Raw genomic sequence first — 7,588 nt, 5'->3', positions numbered from 1 at the left:
ATTATCTGTAGTAGAAAAATGCTACAGCTTTCCTCTGTGCTTTAAAGGATGAGATAATTGAATATAACCACAAAATAAAGGGACATTTTCCACATGTTCCTATTAAGACACCAGCTTTCAGCTGGCTCCCCTATCTGTAAATGGTGTAATTCCTGGAAAACAGCACCTGCTTACTCTGCCTCTGTGGAAATGTCTGTAAGCTGATGCTTCACCTTCTGTTGCTCCCACAGGAGCATCTCACCAACTCACAGAGTGCCCAGCATTGCCAAACCCTCTCTTTCCCTTTTGTAAGTAAACCTTTGATGTCTCCAAAGCCAAACACAGCAGAGTAACTTCCAAGTGCTTCAAGTGCTTCATTATTTGGTAGCCAGGTGTGTCAGAATATCCTTCGTCTGTGTGAACACTGCAACAAAAGCCTAAAGCTCCATACAGTTTTCACTGTTACACTACAGCTGATACACCAGCGTTTTTGCCAAGCTCTGCTAAAGCTCCTCAAGCCACGGCAGTTTGTGTCCAAAGCAACCAAAAGCCTTAAAAGTCCCATTCCTATTTGCAAATGATTTGACCCTTCCAAATCCCAGCAACAGGATGCGTCAGTGAGCTGAGCTCAGTAGAGACCTTAATGTGATCCTGAATGCTGGGCTGTCATTAGGACATGGAATATCGATATCCCTGACCGCTTCCCACCCGGCTAAAATGGAATTTGCCTCACAGATACACACATTAAACACTGTATTAGCTACTAACTGATATAAATCCTTCTGCCTTAATGAGACCAAACGGAGGATGGTGGCCAAGACACCGCAGTGTCAGACCAGGGAACCAGAGCTGCCTGCAAAGGACAGTGTCTGCAGGCCAGGGGGGACAGACCCCACAGATGCGACCTGGGACCCACCAATGCTGAGCAGGATGACTCAGAGAGTTCAGGATGCAGCTGGGCTGAGAACTGCTTTATTCCACAACAATATTAATGTAATTTTAAGATTCTGGATTCAGGGATGTTCCACCCCTGGAAGTGTTCCAGGCTGTGTTGGATGAGACCCTAAGCAATTTGATCCAGTAAATGACATCCTGCCCATGACAGAGGGGTTGGAACTTGATGGTCTTTAAGGTCTTACATTCCAAGCAAAGTCATTCTGGGATTCTGTGGATTCAAACAACTGAAGGGGTTTCCAATGCTGCCACAGCATCACAGGCTGCAGTGTCTGCTCAGAAGCCTCTGACACTTTGCCAGTGTGATGTGGGAGTTCAGAACCTGAAATTCCCCAGTGGCAGTATATCTGATCCCACCACAGTGAACAGAAAGAGATGAGCATGATGAGGGGAAGATGACATCTTTCCACATCAAAAGTAATTAGGTACCTTTATTCTCATTAAAGAGGTTTGTGAACTTCTAAAATAGCAGAGTTTGAACACCCAGCCCTGCTACACTTCGGGCAACATCCTCACTACCTTTTCAGACCTGCCTAGGTATAATCATTACCTTCTTTGTAACAGGTTCTTAAATACCTTTTAAAGGCCAATCCAGAGTTCTGAACAGCTAGAAAAATCCAGCTGGTTCTTTCTCTACATTTAAAACACTTCTCCTGAGGTCAACTGCCACACTACCACCAGCTCCAGCAAAGCCAACATGGAATGTTTTATATTGCTTAGTAAGGACATCAGGGTATCAAGGAACAAAAGGCAGCTGCAAGGTCTGCAGGACACCAAACAAACAAAAATCCCAGGCCTAGCATGGTGCCAAGCACTATGCTAAATATATTTCTAATGAAAGGTGTATCACACAAACTAATTCTCAGTATGCAACCTGGTCCATTCTCTCCGCCCCAAAAACAGACTGTTATGAAACAGGTATTTAAAACTCTATTTTCTGTTATTCCTTGGTTACATTTAATTTCTCGTTTCCACATTTGCCAACAAAGTTATTTACAGCCACAGCAAACTCAGACTTTTAACCAAACTTGTCTTGTGTGCCACAATAAGCACATAAGCAGGACTTCATGCTGCAGCCACTTCATTATGAGTGCTCCTGAAACTCTGTGCCACTTTTGAACTCACAGAGCTTACCTGATGAGATCCCTTTTGTCCCCAGCTGACCTCGAGTGTCCTTTCACCTCACAGCAGAAACCTCATCGTACCGCAGCTCTGTTCCAATGGCAGAGCAAATGAGAAGCTGTACATGTAGCATTTATTGTACACTGGCAGAAAGAAATGCTGAGTCTGGTCAAGTGCTGGGCAGTGGCTCCACACCCAGTATAAGAGGTCCTTGTCCAGGTCTGGATTCGTGGGCTGACAATTAGAAGAAGGTTTCTGACCACATGACGAGGAAAGTTCAAAACTAGCTTCCAAATGACCACAGTGGAATGCAAAATAAACAAAAAAAAATTCCTCTCTGAAGCCCCAATGCTTTTAAAACAGAGCTGAATATATTTTTACAGAGATTCTATGCATGAGCCCAGCTGTAGGAAGGGATGATACAGAACAACCCAGAAGGTCCCACTCATTCCTGTGTTTGGTTTGAAGACGGGGGAAAGTACAGAATTTCTTCTGCTTCTGGGTTATGCTTATTTATATGGAAAGCGTAATTATCTGTTTGGGACCTTCCATTTATTATTAAAAAAACCCCAACACTGCTATTTTTATTCATGTTTTAAATGTGGACAGAACTGGAGCTTACAAGCACAAACTCTTGAAGTATGAATAGCTGCCTGTCAAGACTCTGTGTGAGAAGACTGTACTTAAAGCACAGGGGGTGGGGGGGAATGGAAGGAAAAGGAATGGGAGGAGATACTGGATCTACAGACATACTGCAAAGATAGGAGAACATCTAAAAAGATTTTTAAAAATACAACAAAAAGCGTTAAGTACAGTAAGAAAGATTAAATGGCCCTTAATTGCCCAGGAAACATTCCCCAGAACACACACAGCTGACTAGCTCTGTTGGTGACAAGCATGACTACACCTTGCCTTTATTTTTAGACATGCTTTTCTTGTAAAATCTTATTTAAAATGTAATTACTTGATTAGCTGTTGCCCAGCCAACCCCGGGAATGCAAATACAGACTGTCGCAAAAAGAGAGTCACAACCCTCAGCTTCTAGGAGAGGTAAACAATGGAGCAGTGTATCTCGTTCCCAGCTAGAGGCAGGGAGGGACACAAGTAGAATATTCTCCCTGCAAGCAAAGGGATATGGGCAGCAGCATCCAAGAAAGCAGCAGGAAGCTGGCAGTGGATGTAAGGCACTGCATCTATCTGAACAGATGATCTCCTGTGAGAAAATCCCAGTATTTATTCAGGGCCTGCCTGACTGGCACAGGGACACAACAAAAATGGCACCATTCTAAATGGGGACACATCTGCCATCGAGGGAGCCCTCAAAGAGAGTGGGATAAACAGCACCTGAAAGGGCCACATGACATCCTCACCAAAACCTCCCGCTGATACCTGTACTGACACTCTGGAACAAGGAACATGCTGACAACCATGTCTGTACATTAACACACCCCGTACATTATCGGGGCCCCAGGAGCTCAGCCTGGGCACTAATCTGGTTTGGGAAGCACTGCTGAGATGGTCTGAGATGCTGGTGCCCCTTTTGGAAGAGAAATGCTGCTTATGCCTTTACCCTGCTGCTTCATTCATGTCGTCTGTGACATGAAATAAACCCCTCAGCCTGGCAGCAGTGCACATGGATGAGACTGGCCTTGAAGTGCTTCAGATCTGTGACAAGCACAAAAGAAAATGCACAAAAATTAAATGCTTTGTCAGTACAGACCCATGATATCTGTGGAGCAGAGCACTCCGATATCTAGGAAAGACTATGTCTTCATATTTCAATACAAAACATAAAGCCTGTTTTGTATCGAAATATGAAGACATAGACTTTCCTAGATATTTTTCCTTCTTCCCTTTTTGAAGACTTTTTTTCATGTATATTGTGGGGTATGTGTCAAGATAATGCAAGAAAAGATAAAAACGTAACATTTAACACAGAAGTTGACTTCATAGTTCATTTATTCTGCTGTGCAATGCAGAAGGAACTGCTAGTTTTTGTTGAGCACTAGTCAGTATTAGCAAAAAGTGAAGGGCCAGGGCAGGGCAGGGGTAGAAATTAATTTAGTGCATGAAGAAGAGATGGCAGCTTCCCTAACAGTTTCATACAAAACAGAAACACATACTAAGCCATCATAATGCAGTATGCCAGCAGTTTTCAACACAGGGCCGTAAGGTATTAACAGTGCCTCCACCAAACCCTCCATCCTTGGCATGCAGCCCTGGACACTCGGGATTGGAGTTCTCTAACGGCACACAGGCTGCACAAGAGAACTGCTATAACTTACCACACCTTCCCACAGCCAAAGCCTCTTCAGTGCATTCAGATAAAGCTTTGGGTTTGTGCATCAATTCCAGAAGCATAAACTTTAGATGAAATTTATTTCTAGGCAGAAAGAGCTTTTGCTGGAGAGAGGTTCAAGTCCCTAATTCTGGGAGACTTCCCGTCAGCTCTGACAGCTCTGCTCTGCTCTCAGGACCAGCCTGGCCAACAGGGACACAGCAGCTGCAGGAAGAAGAGATGGGCACTGATTTTAAGCAAGACCAAGGCTCAAGAAGCAGCAATGCCAACACTGTCACTTAAGGGCCCATCACCTAAACTCCACTAAAGTAATGAAACTACTTGAGTTGGAGTCCAAAGACCATTGTTACTCAATAGAAACAGGCAATGAGAAACATTATGGAGAACACCTAAACAGCATCAGCTCAGGAGGTAAGAGACACAAAACCCCAGTGCTGATTTAAAACAGCAGGAACATGAGCAGTCAATACTAAGGCCACTGTCTTGGCCCTCAGTACCACGTCCCAGCATGCCAGGACACACACGTGGCATAACAGCCAGCAAAATTAGATGGTCTGAATATTCTCTTCACACCAGTTCATTACTCCTGTGTTCTTGGTGCCCTCATGCTGGAAGTCACACAGACACACTCAACACATGAACTTTTGTTTCTCAAGTCCCACTATTGCTCACAAAACACAGCCAGCCCCTCACCCAGCTGCTCTCTCATTGTGGGCTCACAGCAAGAGCTGACACATCTTATTTTGGGTAGGACACAGCCCAGGGCACTGGGATGCACAGGGAGGGTTAAGGAGAATGTGTCCATCCCCCCTGCAGCTCAGCCCCTCAGAAGCCTGGCAGGAAGGGGCACTGGGACACGATGAAGTGCACCCCTGCACTTGCCAGGCGCCAGTCCTGCAGAGCCTCCGATTCATCCCACTTCTGGATGCACTCCCAGCCTTTCCACCGCATGTGAGGGTGCCTCATCCTCTCTCATCAGTCCATGGGCACAAGTGACTTTGCTGCTGCCTGTCAAGCAGGCATGAGATGAGACATGCAGACCTACTGTACAGTGCCTCCAACCATTCCTAGAAACACTGCAGCTGAGCAGGGATATGGCATTTTGGAGTGCCGCAGTGAAGGCTGTTTGTGTCTCACTCCCACCTCATTCATCGCCGCAGCTCAATTTATTTGCTGATTGTCAGGAGTGTGAGTAATTGGTTTCTTAGATACCCTAACAGGAAGCCAGCAGGCACCTTATGTGAGGACAGATACAGCAGGATCCACCACCCTGCAGAAGCAAGAGCACACTCAGTAACCTGCAGCACCCACTCCCTTCTCCCAAAGCACGAGAACATCACTTCTCCAAGGGAGTGATGTAAAAGGCAAGAGAGAGCAGAGGCTGTGGAAAATGACAGGAGCGAGAGGCACAATCCACAGCAAAGGGGCTGCTGCAGCTCGTCATGCAGCTGCACTTCAGCAAAACCCTGAGGAAGAACCAGAGGGTACATGGCCAGTCTTGTGTAACTTAAGGCCAAGATACCCTGGGACTGTGCCCACACCTCTGTGAAGAGCAGCCAGACTTGCAATTACAGGGCTTTCCCGTGGCACACAGGAAGATCATCTGCTCTCATTCATTCATTAGTGCCCTTGTCCACAAAAGAGGCATCTTCAGGGCTCTCAAATCCTAGGCAGACTCCTCCTGGGGGGGGGAAAAAAGTGGGTCATCTTCATGACAGCTTTTAAAAATAAGACCAAAGCTCTATAGCTTTGTAAATATATATATTTATGTAGTTTTTATATAATATTAATATATTTTACATGTACGTTAAAACCCAGGTGGTTTTAATTACTGAGCTATCCAAGGATTTACTGCCTCTGAGCCTTTATCTGCTGCATCTCGGTCAAACCTCATAAGGCTGCATCTGAAATCACACTGTGCTAAGAAAACAAATGATTAAAGCAGAGCTGGGGAGTCAGGGGATTAGTCTATTCTGCACGGCCTTGAGCAAGTAATTTTTAGCTCTGAGGCTCTAATCTTATAGTGAGCCTGGGGCAGATGAAACACTCACACACCCACACAAAGCACACTTAGGTTTTTTCTCATCTGAAAAATAGAGATGACAACACACCCCTCTCTGAGAAGCATCTTAATCACTAATCTGCATTAAATGCTTGGAAATGTGAAGTATTACAATGATTAAGTACCAAACCAAATTAACATTTTGCAATGCTATCAGAGTCAATAAGGTAGAATGACAACACAAGCACCCATTGTATTCAGCTCACAATCATCATTGGAAAAATCCAACACCAGGAAGCTGTAATAGTCTCTCCCCCCCCCTAACAACCAGCTGTAACTACAAACAGAATACAAAAGATGAGTGACTAAATGAGTTAGTCCTGAAATGCATCCTCTATCTTGTTAAATGCAGGAAGCCCACACAGAGCAGTTTCAAAGGGACTAATGAAGGAGAAAAGCAAGCTCCAGGATCTCAGTCCTTGAAGTGCCCAGCCTTCAGACAAAAGGTACCAGTTCTGCAAATAAAGGAACAAATCTTGCAGCTGCCTGACTTAGAAAACACCCTTTACAATGCAAGGCTTGTCCTTCATTAGGACCATGACAACTTCACTGTCCAAGGAGTACTACTCACTCTGTGTATTCAGCATGAGACACTTTCCTGCCTGCCTGCTTTAACAGTAGGTGCAGGTCTGGATTAGATTTACTAGCAGTTGTCACCTTTTTCACTAGTTTTCCACTTCCATGCATGTATGTACATTGTATCTCATAACACGACGTGTGATTTGAATGAGACAGCTGCATTTGGCAAGACTCTGCATTTTCCTGATTTATAATGTGCTAGAAATTTCGAAGTGGGTTCTCAGCACCCTCTTGTGGAGCTCTGCTGTGGTAACCACCACATCTTAGTAAAATTACATCGCAATTCAGAACTACAGAACAGTTACTTCCGCAGTAAAGCCAAAATTGGGAAGTTAAATGCAAATGGCAACAGTTGGTAGTTTATTATGATTTTTAATACCTGACTAAAACCCATGACTTGCATTAAAAAAGCTGCCCAGCTAGACACCGGCTCTATTGCAATATCTGAACTGTAATACTGTTAGTTCAATGCTGGCAGAGGATCCTGTTTCTATTAGAACGTGCATCTGTACCTGCAGGCCTAGTCAGGATTGAAGCTGTTGTCATTAAGAAAAAAAATTGCCTGTAGTGGCAGCACAGAATAAGTTCCTTCC

Source organism: Corvus kubaryi, unplaced genomic scaffold, assembly GCF_017639235.1.
Source record: "Corvus kubaryi isolate FWS band 111438036 unplaced genomic scaffold, C.kubaryi_AGA036_p1.0 37300, whole genome shotgun sequence".
In the NCBI taxonomy this organism is placed as follows: Eukaryota; Metazoa; Chordata; class Aves; order Passeriformes; family Corvidae; genus Corvus; species Corvus kubaryi.
Note: the sequence above shows the minus strand (reverse complement) of the source record.